General features: G+C 37.6%; 1 protein-coding gene across 1 annotated transcript in view; it reads left to right on the top strand.

Moving 5' to 3' along the window:
• The first annotated feature begins 364 nt into the window (after window positions 1-364).
• Window positions 365-13218, top strand: part of LOC139710007 (uncharacterized) — a 230010-nt gene continuing 217156 nt past the window's right edge. The window contains exon 1 of the mRNA XM_071621959.1: window positions 365-838. The gene's annotated coding sequence lies outside the window, so the exon portion shown is untranslated. The remainder of the gene's footprint in view (window positions 839-13218) is intronic.

Raw genomic sequence — 13218 nt, 5'->3', positions numbered from 1 at the left:
TGAACCTAAAGCTCAAACTGCATACCTTGCTAACTTAAAATCTGTAATCGTTTTCATATGCTACATCATAGGGCATATGCACCTTCTTACTTTGTGATTGCTTCCTTTTGCAGAAGTTTTCAATAGCCTCCTTCTCCTTTACTCACTTTGTTTCAAACCCCCCCCCCTTTCCCTCAATCCACCCTTTCAGAGCCAAGCCTTTTTCCACTCTGAGCCTGCTCACTCCTTTTCTCTCTCTCTCTCACTCTCGTCAAGGAAGTGTAAACGCGCTGACAGCTCTGGAGTGTTTTACATGAGTCATCCTGCCTCTGCATCAGGAAATACGTCTCAACGCAGCGCTGCCAGCAGCACGCACTGGGACAGGCTACAACCACAGCCGGCCTGACTGTTTTTTTGCCGAAGCCCTCCTACGCTCAAAAAATCCCTGCGAGGAAGGGGGCAGAATTCCGTATTGTTTCGTTTTTGGCTTCCCCCATCTCTGCACTGCTCAAGCCCTGTCGAGTTCTCATAGCTGCGGACCTGCTCCCTTGCAACTAGTTTTGTGTGATTCCATGTTCTTCTCTGGGGTGCAAGGACGGTACAGACATTTGCATAGCTGTAAATGACTCTGCGCTTTTCTGTGTATGGGTTTTGAAAAGTTGTTGTTTGCTTCATCCATGTGTCAAAACAACAGATATCAGCAGCATCTTGGCATGTAGATGAAGGAAAGCTGTAATATGCAACCTGCGACGTGAACAAAACACAGTGGACTAACCAAGGGTACTTTATCGAAGGATTAACCTTCCCACTCATCACAGTTGGACCTTGCAAGGATTGCTCCGTGGAGGAACAGAAAAAGGTGAGAGAGCAATGTTCCTGTGCTCCAAACAAATAATGAGCTATTAAGACACTGCTTAGATGATGCGTTTCAGCACTGTGTGTTCTGTGTGCATGTGTGTGTGTGTACACTTTGCAAACTACAGTTTCCTGATTATCTAATCAATGAATTTTGAAGATGTTTTGAGTTTATTGATTTGATTTTGTTCAGTGTGTTTGCGTAACAACAAAAAAGAGAGAGAGAAAGAAGTAAAGCTACATTTTAATACCTTTATAATGTTTACTTGAAGAGGAACATCAGATCTTAGTTGTCAAGATACCGTGCATGGTGGATTCTGGGTGAACAGCAAACTTTGAAATCAGAAATCAACTTTATGTGATACGCCCTTCTTTGCAGGCCATAAAGGTGATAGTATAGCAGAAAGATTAGGCACAAAGTCCAATAAGATGCTATCGTATGTTGTGCACTTTTCATCATAAAAAAAGAAACAATCAACCATCTGGAAAAAAGAAGTGAGCAGCTTGTTCATGAACATATGCATGTCGTGGTTATAATGCTCACACAGAGATGTTATCACTTTTGCTGAAATAACTCCTTTTTTTAGGACAGATGAATGCAACTTCTCTAATGATTAGTTGAGTGATCTGTTTGTATAATGATCTGGGGATTTTATATTGTCTAGAATAAGACTGTAAGAGATGTGTTTTGTCTCATGTGCAGATGACATATTTTGCTTTTTTGTTTTCATGAAATTTTTTGTTTGTTGTTGGTTCAAATGCCTCGATAGTGCAAAGAGAGCTTGAACACTAGACGTAATGACAGAGGAGTTACAATGAGTAAAAGAATGGGATTTGGTTTCTATCAGCACCATTATGTAGTCTAAGACATACATGAAGCTGCCATTTCCCAAGTACTCAATTAAAAATGGCACTGCTGAGTGTTTCCATGCTGAAAAATCTGAGCTAATTTACCAAAATTATCGTACTCAATTTCCCATAGTCAGTAGTGCTAGAATATATCACTCAGTAAACCCTTTATCTATAGCATGGTGATATTTTTTCATAATCACCTTGATAGAAGCAGAGTGATCCTCAGTTTTTTGTATGCTTTTTTTCTTCATGCATTTAGATATCATCAGTTAGGAATGTGTGGCACTTTTTTTTTTTAATTGAGCCACCACATTGTCCAACAGTGTCTAAAGTTTAACCTTAAGTCCGTATTGTGAACACTTTTACACTTGTCCTATTTGAACCTCCTCTCCAAACTCTACACACAATTCACAGTCCAAAGCTTCAACCCTAGATTCCTGGTTTCATTGTTATACACTAATCTGGGAGAGTGTCCAGTTGGTATTTGGCCAATAAGTAGCAGTTTACTGAGAATTTACAAAGGAGGAAATGAAACAGACATTCCCATCAGGGAAACCTGTAAACAAAGCTCTTATCGAGGGGTTACAAAATCATTTATTGTTTGTGTAGGTTTTACAAATCAGCTGGTAATAGAAATCTGTAATGATGATTCATACAATCAATAAATACTCCCTTGTTTAACTGGAATGAATAAACATCAATTATCAACTTTTCAACTTGCCCATTTAGTTGTGCTTTTTGTCAATTGGATGCAGCTTATTCACTTAGGAAAGATTAAAACAAAACCTTCAACTAACAGAGCACAGCTATCTTTCAAAGTTAGTAGTAAACAAAGTACTCACATTTTGAGCTGTCAATTTTACGAACCATATGGCTGGAGACCCCTCTTTTTTCATTTTTCATCAAAATATGAAATATCAATCTACTTTTGTATCTATCCATTTCAAAGAGGAAAGACTATGTCATATTTCTTGGAGCTCATCAGGCAAATTATTATTAATCTGTATCTTGTCAACCTGACTAAAATCACTCACATTACAAGACTTGTATTCACAGCAGAATGCTATACATAGACCTGTTTCAGTCTCCTGTCATGTGCAGAAATTCATGATCAAAGGGAAGGTACACAGGATGCTCTGGCTGTTGCTAAGTCGACTGATCCCATAGTAAGCCTCGGTTACCACATGGACTCTATAGTGATGGGCCATCATCAATGAGTGATATATTCCTTTTTTCCCTTCAATACTTGGCTTAACTTCCCAAAGTTGGTGAATCACAATGGATTATTTTGTATAGTGTACCCTAGTACCCTATTTCCCATTTTATCCCAGTCATAGTCACTGTCACAGTAGTTGGGGGCAGCTCCAAGCCTGAAAAATCTTGGCAGAAGTGGAGATTTGCAAATGGCCCTAAAGATAAAGTATGATTGAAAGCCAAAAGGGCATTAAAGGGAACTCTACTCTAATTTCAACCCTGAGTTGACTATATAATAAAGATAAAGATTATTGATTCAAGCAAACAGAACAGTATAAAACTTTATAATGGTGATGATGATAAAACAGCATTTATATAGTGTCATTTATCTGTAGAAATATTCAAAGGTATACCCAGCTTCCACAATGTGTCACACATCATTCACATTGTTTACTAAAATCTGACAATGATAAGAAAATTACTGAACTTTTAAGTTTAAAATGTTTTGTTTTAGATCATTGGTGTTAGTCACAATCACTCATGCACATTAAGTAAGGTGATGATTGTCATCAAATTCAATTAATTTTAATCAAAGAACATCATAAATCATTCTGTTGTCAAGAATTCAGCTACTTTGACCCTTTTCTCTCTCAAGTCATCTTTCCAAAATCATCAAAATGCAAGAACAATTAGATTTGGAGGAAACAAGTTCGGAGATCATGTCAAAAGAAATAGAATTGTGTTGTTTGTGCAAGGAAATGGGAAACTTGTGATGCCACTACAACATCAGTTAATCTAATTTGCATACACAATACGACTAACATCACTGTTTCATGAAAGCAGGCTAGGTTTAAAAATGTGTTAACAAATACAGGTTTGTGAAAGTTAAAAGTTTCAATGTTTTGAAGCATGAAGGAAATTTGAAGGCATCTAAAGATAATGGGTCAAAACAAAAGACCCTAGAAATCTGCCTCATGAGAACCAAATGTACTAAATTTCTTTACATTGTCAGGCATTGAAATCTGAACAAAAGTTACATAATATATCAAAATGTTCAAGTTTGGAACCAATATCAGGTGTCCTAGCTGTGTTTCAGGGAGATAATTTATTTTACAATTTTGTAGACTTCAGTGTCTGTAGCTTTAACAGAGTAAACTTGTGACAGAAAATATTTATAGATATCAATTTTTAGACCATAATTTGTAGTGTGTGTATGTGTGTAAGGAAATTTAGGAGAATCGCCACTGGATTTTGTGGGCCTAAGCAAGTTTGCATCCAGAAAAAAACTATAAGCACTAAAACTCTCATGAGATCTCGTCTCATGGTGATTGTAAGTATTGTGACATGTTTTTGGTGATGGCATTCATCACCCCCCCCCCCCCCCCCCCCTCTTGGACCACCTTCCGTGTGGGATCTTTTTAATAAGTCTAATTTACAAATAGAGGACTGCTATGTTACACAAGAAGGAGATTTTTTCTCTGATTCAGCAACAAAGAGTGACCCACATCTCTTCAAAGAGATGGATGTGGTTGTGAGCCTGCCGGCCCCAGTGTTAGGAAATAGATTAATCCTGTGTGCGTGCCTTCCAAGAACTCTCATCAATAAGAGAACAGAGATGGGATCAGATGAAATGGCAAAACACTAAATACAGCTGACAGCACCTTGATCTACAAGGCCTATTCATACAGATGCAATAGTCATGATTATTTGCATCCCAATTCATATCACAATGCAAAAAAAAAACTCACAGAAAAACAAACAAACAAACACTCATGTGTGTAGACATAAATGATCATGAATATTTGTGAGATTCAAATTGCATTCTGTGCACCACTGTAAGTGCAATGTTTCTGAAATAGTCACAATTATATGTGCTGTGAAGTGTGTGTGAAGGGTAATTTTTCTCCTTGGAGACATGCACAATGTATTTGTTTCCAGGTGACAATAGTTTTGCAAGTTGCTAATTTCATGAATATCACTTGACTCACAAAATTCAGGAAACCAAAATCAAGGGGAAATATATGACATACAAGTATATATACAGTATTATGAAGTTGAGGTGTAAATGTAGGGTTGCAACCAGAGAAAAAAATCTTTGTGTCAAGCACTGGTATGATATGTATTGCAAGTGCATTGTAATTTTATTATTTCATAATTTGGTTATGAAAATGTAAAGCACATTGAAATTGTTTATAGTTTAGAAATGTGCTACATAAAAACTTGATATTATTATCATTGTTATTGTAATATGTGGGTGACAGTGTTGCAGTATGTGTCTGATGTCTATTTTATGGTTTATATTCTCTGCCGTACTAACTTGTTTTTTCTTTTTTCTGGGTGCCAGTGAAAGTGAAGCTTGAAGATACTCTTTAAAGCTGGGAAAAGATTAGATGCTTCCTCTTTGAACTTTGCTACTCATTCCTTGTTCAGTGTTTTTGAGTTGCAACACACACTGTGCTGTACTTGAAAGACAAGACATAATTTTTCTTAGTAGTGAGTGGGAGGAAATGCAGTCTACTTCTTGTTTTTGTAAGAAATTAGAGACAATTCACACTGCTGTCCCAAAAGTGTTGAGGAGTAATGCAGACTACTCTTGGTGAGTTCAAGGGGATAATGTGAAACTACATAACAACCTTAAAGTGGTTGGTAATGTCTAGCCAAAAATAAATATTGAAAACTTTCGCCCTAATTCACACAGAAAATCCGAGGTAGCAGACGCTGGCGAAAGTGAGTGCGTGTGGGGCGCGTGGCTAGTCGACACGTTAATGGGGGTGGCCTGCAGCACCGTGCGTGGAGGGCCATCATGTTCACATAATTTCACGCGTAGTGTGTTGTGTGTGTAGGCGACAGAAATCGGGTTAAATCTACAGTTGAGATATATAGTCTAGGACCTTATCATTCCTGTACAACATTATTTCAGTTGATTACCTGTGTACAGCACGTGTATATAAGCACCCGATTGCAGACAGCAGGTGGCAAGCGACCGTTGCAACTACTTACATTATTACCACCTCCGAAGGAAATGCACCAGTCCGACTAGAGCCATCATCGAAAAATGAGACGGAATGTGGAATATATTTGATTGTTTTTGCTCCCAAACGCAACAGTTATGTTGTTCATAAGGCTGCTACGTATCTAGATAACGTCTTTCATACAAAGCTCTGTATCTGGATATTGCGTTGAAAATAATATTTAGCGAGAAACAAAAGCTTGAAATCACAGGAATTCACAGTGCTGACGACGGCAGACAGTGAAGGTCAACGGTTCAAATTTTCGTTGGTAGTCTCGTCACGTGATAGTTCTGCATGGATTGTACACGTTCCCTATGACAGCAATTGTTACTGGGTAGTCTAGCTTTACTGCAAATTTGCGTCAGGACTGCTCAACCAATAAACAAGATTCTTATATCACAAAAATGGGCAGAATCTCTACTTTCTGAAACCGTCCGCCCCAAGTTTGTGCGACCTTCCGTTCTTGAGATATCCCGTCTGGAAGAATTGAAAGACAGCAAAATATCAAATTTTCAAAATTATCACATTTGGACTGTTCGCCATAGACAATTCAACTCATAAGGTACTTTTCTGATCAAATTTGCATCACTGCTACAAATGTTACAGTAATGATATATATACACATAAATAATCCCTAAAGTGTCCACTCTCAGAATCCGGGCGCCCCAAGTTTGCTTCTTAAATTATTTAAAAGTTATGGCAGATTTTGTGGAAAAATGCGTCGATTTTTGACCCGTTCTACGTGTTGTAGCGTTCGCGCAGAAGCGCGGCTTCGCAGATGACCGAAAGTTTTCAATATGAACCCAAACAAACAAACAAAAAGCATGAAAGAAAAGAAGAAACCTGGCCGTCTTTGTGGCTTGACATCTTTAACTCTCCTTCAAAACATAAATATGCTCTGAAATTCAAAACTGCATTTTTCATATTAAAGGTATGTGGCACTGGTGTACTCTGAATGTTCTCTCACATCCTTGAATTCCTCTTAACTTCAGAGCCTGTTTTTCGTAACATTTTTGTTTGCATTGCCCATATATTTTGTTGGTTGGTTGTGGAATAAGAAATTGATATAGCATTTGTGATTGAAAAGCTTGAAGTTGTCTGAATGGCGAGACTGCCAATATCAGAAAAAATCATGTTGCACATCTTTACCAGGCTTACTTGATGACGGGTCAGACGTGTGAGGCTTTCCATTTGGGGTTAATCAGTAGCAGAGGACGAGGGTGAATATGAAACTAAACCAGACTAGCTTGATGACCAAGTGCTAGTCAAGGTTTACATGCTTTAGAATATGACCAGTGCACAAGATTGTGGGGTTTTTGTTGTTCTTAATTTTCCAGTGTGAATTGGGTATGAGGGGGATATGGACATTTCTTCAGACTGAAGCAGAGTTCCAGTCCTATTTGATGGAAGCTCCATTGTGTCTCGTCGCAGAGGCATCTTTTCCCCCAAGTGTTCCTTTTTGCTTGACATTAGCCCACTATATGAGACATATGAACCTTATTTTGCTTGGATTTTCCTCCCCCATCTCTGCCCCCTCCCCTTCAATTCTGTACCTCCCCTTTCCCATCATCACCGAAACTTAAACTCAACCCTGCTGCTGAGAGGAGAAGCTCTAAATGACGGTTCTTGTCTATCCACAAAAAGACAAGGGGGCCCTCAGATATCAGGAAGAACCGTGTTCACACAGCTAGGCAAGTCCTCTAGGAATCGAGGGGGTCGACCAGAGCGGACCGGGGAAACTTTTTATTTCGTGTTTCCTCGTGCGTGCTCGCAGGAGGATGTCGTTTGGATTCTGGTGATGCACACTGTTTTGTCGTCTTCTATTGTTTCTTGCCAGGTCATCAGCTGTCACACTTGATATGGCTTCTACCATGACCAATAGCAGCTGTGCATGTTAAGGGGAATGTCAAATATGTTTACTGGTTTACTTTGATTTCAAGAATGAAGTCATGAAATGAACAGAACAGTGAACGTTTCGCTGAAATCAAACAAGTGAAAGATGAGTTGGGGAGTTCACTAGTTTAGACTAACTTTGCAGACAGTGCTATTGGTTGCAATCTAAAATGCAACTAGAACGCAATGATAATGTAATTTCTTCCCGACTTTACCCAATTGGTTAATCCAATTCAATGATACTCTTCTTTTAAATTCATTCATACTTCATCAACAAAAGTACCAGTAATCATTGCTGAACTATTACAATGGTAATTGCATATTTTCGGATCTAATTTTCCTTTCATGAATGTGTGAAAAAAACTCACAGACATTTAGTTGAGTATTATGAAACATGTTGAACATTAATAAAGTGTAAGATAACACAATTTTTACATTTTTTTTTTTGGTCTAAATCTGACGAAACTGATACTTTACTTTATCTTCATTGAGTCATCTTAATGTACTCAAGACATTGTGCAAATTTATAGATTTGGTTCATTGTGCATTGGATGATATAAATATTTGCAATTGTTTTCTGTAAAATTCTTATTATATGTTTCTGCTGGAGATGGAAATATAAATAAATGAATGAATGAATGGAGTATTAAAAAAAAAGGTCTATGGTGGTGGGGAGCCGGAATTGGTCATGCTCAGCAAAGGAGACCCACTAACTATTAGAGAACAAAGTTGTGACTTCATGATATGATTGAAAGTATACATAATCTGTATAGTTGTGCAAAACAAAATGCACAAGAATCAAGCATATGTAAACCTAGTTCAGTTTTTTTTGTGTGTGCTAAATATTGAATAAAAGGATAGAACTAACTGATGACAGAACTACCAGTTTTGCCAACAGAAATACTTTCCTTTGAACTAAGTACCTGAGGCTTCCCACCGGTAGTGTACACAATGTTTTGAGCTGCCTAAACATATGACTGACTTTGATTTGATCCAATGATACTCCAGCAGCTTTGGCAGCAGATTGTGTCAAAATGCTTCAAATTATGCTACTTAATCTTAAGGAATTTAAGATTAAACATATCCCATTTGCTCTCCTGGATTTGTCTCATAAAGTTGTATATTGGTTCATATGTTTATGTATGTGTGTGGGTAGGGGTGTGTGTGTGTGGGGGGGGGGGGGGGGGTGGGTGTACCTATAATGAAGAGAAAATAGAAAGTGACAGTGTATCAAGTATCAAGTGCATATGATTAGGGGAAGTCACACACAGGACCCATCAAGCAGTGCAGTGAGAATCAACCTGCAAGGCAAGACTGCGGCATTCACCGCACCTGCCAAGAGTTACATCATGTGATATTTCTGGGGCAGATGTGGTTCCCTCGTTGCCGCAACTTGTGGCATCAGGGGTGATTAGCCCCCACCCCCCCCCCCTGCTGCCAGCTTTTGCAATAATCCACAAACTTTCACATGCACGTGGCTTGTAGAATAGGAAGTGTGGATCATTAAAGGGATGGTTACACTCCATATTCAAATTGACTCAGATGCAGAGAGCAAAGTCACACAAACAGAGCAGTGAAAATTTTGAAGAAATTGGAACAAAATATCAAAATGTCATGTCATGTAAACTCTTCTCATTCGCATGTGAAATAATATCAGTTGCAACCACACATAAGAAAATCTGATTTTATTGTCACATAAACCTACAACAGGTCTGCACATAAAAATGAATATGAATTTTTTTAGCAGTAGTTCACCAACCCCGCCCTTAAAAGCTATCTTTGCTGCATTATCTCAATTTGATTAATATGATGCAATATGTGATATAATGATATTTATTTGTTAGTATGTCATTTCAAATGGAGGAAACCTAGTAAATGTTTGTATGAAGTTCAAATGGAAACTTCTGAAGGTAGTATATGACATCATCACCTCATCTAATTTGCATAATTAGTTAAAGCACATATTTCTATTTCAGGAAAATATTTGCTATTATTAAATTCCATTATTTCAATTCTATGTCTATTTTAAATGGAACAACTACATTCTGACTGTTTGATTTTACTTTTTTTCAGCTAAAATTTTCACAGCTAAAACTTTGAGTGACATTTCAATTAAAAGCTTATACTTTTAAATTGGGGAAGGAATCTAGTATCGGAGAAAGATATTGTCTTTCACAGCCTTGCTTGTAGGTAAATGCCATTTAATGTAAATACCACTGAATTAGTGCTGCCATTGCTGGAAGAAAAGACTACAACAGTTTGTGATGTCACATGCAAAAAAAAAAAGAGAAAATATGAAGAGATTTCCGCTAAATTCCATTTTTTATGAAAATTCACATTCTCTCGACTGGTTACTTACATACAATATGCAATATGTTCAGGGTAATATTATTCCCCCTGCCTTCTGAAAGAGGCAAGTCAATTCCTGTTATTATGCAAACAAGTTATAATATGTTGAATTTTCTTTGTGTTTTCTTTATATCATTCTACACATAGTATGTGACATCACAAACTGTAGTAGTCTTCCCATCTAGTGATGGCGGCACTGAAACTTCAAAAATTCATAACTTTTTTACAGGTTGTCTTATTTTCCTCAAACTTCCACTTACGTGTTCTACTATTTTATATTGCTGCATTCACTCAATCCACACATGTATGAAAGTGAACTTGTACATATGTTGGATTTTACATTTTGTTTCCAGATTTCTTTTTGTTTGCTGTTGCAGATCTATTTATGCTGCAAGTAATTATTTATGTAATTCCTTTTCTTGAAGTATCTCCGATGTTGAGTCGGCAGGCAGCATTTTGTTTGAGATATTGCCCAGACAACATACTGTATACGCTATATATATCGCGGGGGTTTTATTTTCGCGAATTTCGCAAGTCGGGAGCTATTCGCGAAATTAACAACACGCGAAAATATTACCTTCCAAAATGAATCCCTTGCCTTGATGATACGAACATTTCAGTACTAGAATACCATGTCACGGCTTACCGAACAGACCATACTGGCTAAGCTTGTTTACGCACGTCCACGTCTACTTACGAATACTGTAGAGAGCCAATCCATTATCGCAAGGAGACCACTCGTCAGAAATCTAGCGCGATGGACTTAACCACTTCAAAAATGTTGAATTCTAACTTACTAGTTCGCAGAGTTTGGCAAGTCTTTTTCATGCAGTGTATAACTAGTATCATTCTTATATGCTAGTAAGTTGAAAATTCACACTTTCTTTGCCACTTCATATTTTCTCTGGTCCCCCAATCGCGAATTTAACCACTCGCGAAAATGTGTGACAGCGGCAATTCGCGAAAATTTATGTACGCGAAAATTATAGCGTATACAGTATTTTAACAAGGAATGAGAGATGTCTTATAACATATTTTCATCCACTGCTGAGTATTAAATTTTTTGTGCTATTTAGAAAAACGTGTCAGTGTATTGTATAAATCATAAATGTTACAGCCAATAGAATTCTATCTGAAATGAAGATGCACAGACTTTAATTTTTTTCTTCTTCAGGTAGACTGTTTATATAGAAATGAATTTTGTATTGTGTAACGTATCAGTACGTAAATATGATTTATGCCTCTATCAGATGCGAGTTTTAATACTCTTTGTCAACATTGAAACTTTTGCACCAAGTCAACTGGCAGAAGAAAATTTCCTCTTTCACAACTAATTATAGCTAATGTGTTGAAAGTCTTAATTAAATTCTTCCGCGGAGCTTGTTTAGTGTTCCTTTTTCACACCATTGTGTAATTCAGATAATTAAAATGAAGTTAGTTTGTGTGCCGGCAGTGTGTGTATGTGTCTATTTGTAAAGGTCTGTGCTATATATGTTGTATGTCGGTCTTGTATTGTGTAGTATAGATTGTGTATGAGTGTGTGTGTGCGTATGTTTAGTGTGTTTGCTCATATTGTTTGTATATGAATTGTGTGGGATACATATTTTATATTGCAGGTCTCATTTTGTGTGTATATGCGTCCGTATGTGTGTATTGAAGAGATCATGTGTAGGCCCTTCCTACAAGTAATTGGGGAGGGGTTATTGACGGAGCGTTGTTACGAACTCCGTAGTCGTCGTCAAGACTGACAAGGGAGGAAGTTAAGTTTCCGTATCCTCTTAATGTTTAGCGGGGGATTTCCGAATAACCCCGCCAGGGAAACGAACTTCCGCACCAGTAATTCATGCCGTAGTACCCTTCAAGAGAATCAAGAACACATGCTAGCAAGTTTGCCACTATGATTCACTTTAAGGGTTGGCCTCGATCAGTCTGCAGGCTTGCCATGATTGCAGCATGCACTGAAGTCAACAAACTGCATAAAATGTTAAAAGATGTTTGTCAGGTATGCTTGCTGAATTCAATCAGCAAATGTGCATTTTGAGAAAAATAGCATCCATTTTTCCATCTTTTTTTAAAATTTTTGTCTTGTTTAATAAAATGTAGAATACCTGTGGTTATAACCATTGAAGAGGTCTGCTAATTTTTTATATCATTTGGAGATCATGTTCTCTAAGGTACTCTTTGCTCAGTGTGCATGAAAGTTCACATAACCTATCAGAAGGCCTCCCATGGAACACACTCATTCACTGTCAGCAAAACTTAAAGTTGTTAGAGATTGCACAGGTTCACAGGTTTATAATCAGAGGCAAGGTTCAAGCTTTCTACGTATGTATCCTACCTCTGCATGATTATGAGATTCACTGGGTTACCAGGAACTGTTGAGATCCCATACAGTTCTATAGCACTGTTGCATTTCTGTGATGCAAAACTGACTTCTTTACTCAGTTACCTCAATGACATTGTTTGCAGATGTATTTTCTTCATGATTGTACTTGAATACAGCTGTATGTCACAGGTTTCCTGACTTTACATTCTTAGGATCAAGAGAAATACATTTATAGTTCCTCAAGACAAAGTACACATGTTTTTAAGTATTAAATGTATGGGATAATGTGCAAATATTATTTCACATAATCATGACACATGTCTGTGAAATACCTCCTCTAGTTGTCATGCTTACAACTTGCCAGAAAACATCAACAGTTAAGGCCTGGTTCTTGACTCAGATTGCTATTTATTGTTCTGTACACCTGAAAGCTGCTATTAAATTGCTTGTAGATTTAGGCATTGTTCTGGGCATCTCCCTGGCTGCCTATTATTAAGCATTAGAAATACCTGCACCGTTTTAACTGACAGTAATCATGAACTATCCCAAAAAGAGTGCTTTTTGGATGTATCAGTGTACTGATCAGGGTGTTCACGCAGGGAAGTAAACTTTGCTATAGCATAGCCTTGGGTAGAGCCCCAGACTGGATTCGGGGTAATGAATGTTGACTTTGTGGGTCGTAAATGTCAGGTGAAATTTCTGCTTCCAAGGTTTTACAGCTCTGTTAATTGATTTTAGAGATTGAGTGATATAGAGGGA

The sequence above is a fragment of the Diadema antillarum genome, unplaced genomic scaffold, assembly GCF_040938485.1.
Source record: "Diadema antillarum isolate AM-2024a unplaced genomic scaffold, OU_Dant_1.0 seq00001489_RagTag, whole genome shotgun sequence".
Taxonomy (NCBI): domain Eukaryota; kingdom Metazoa; phylum Echinodermata; class Echinoidea; order Diadematoida; family Diadematidae; genus Diadema; species Diadema antillarum.
This window is presented reverse-complemented; position numbering and strand designations above follow the sequence as displayed.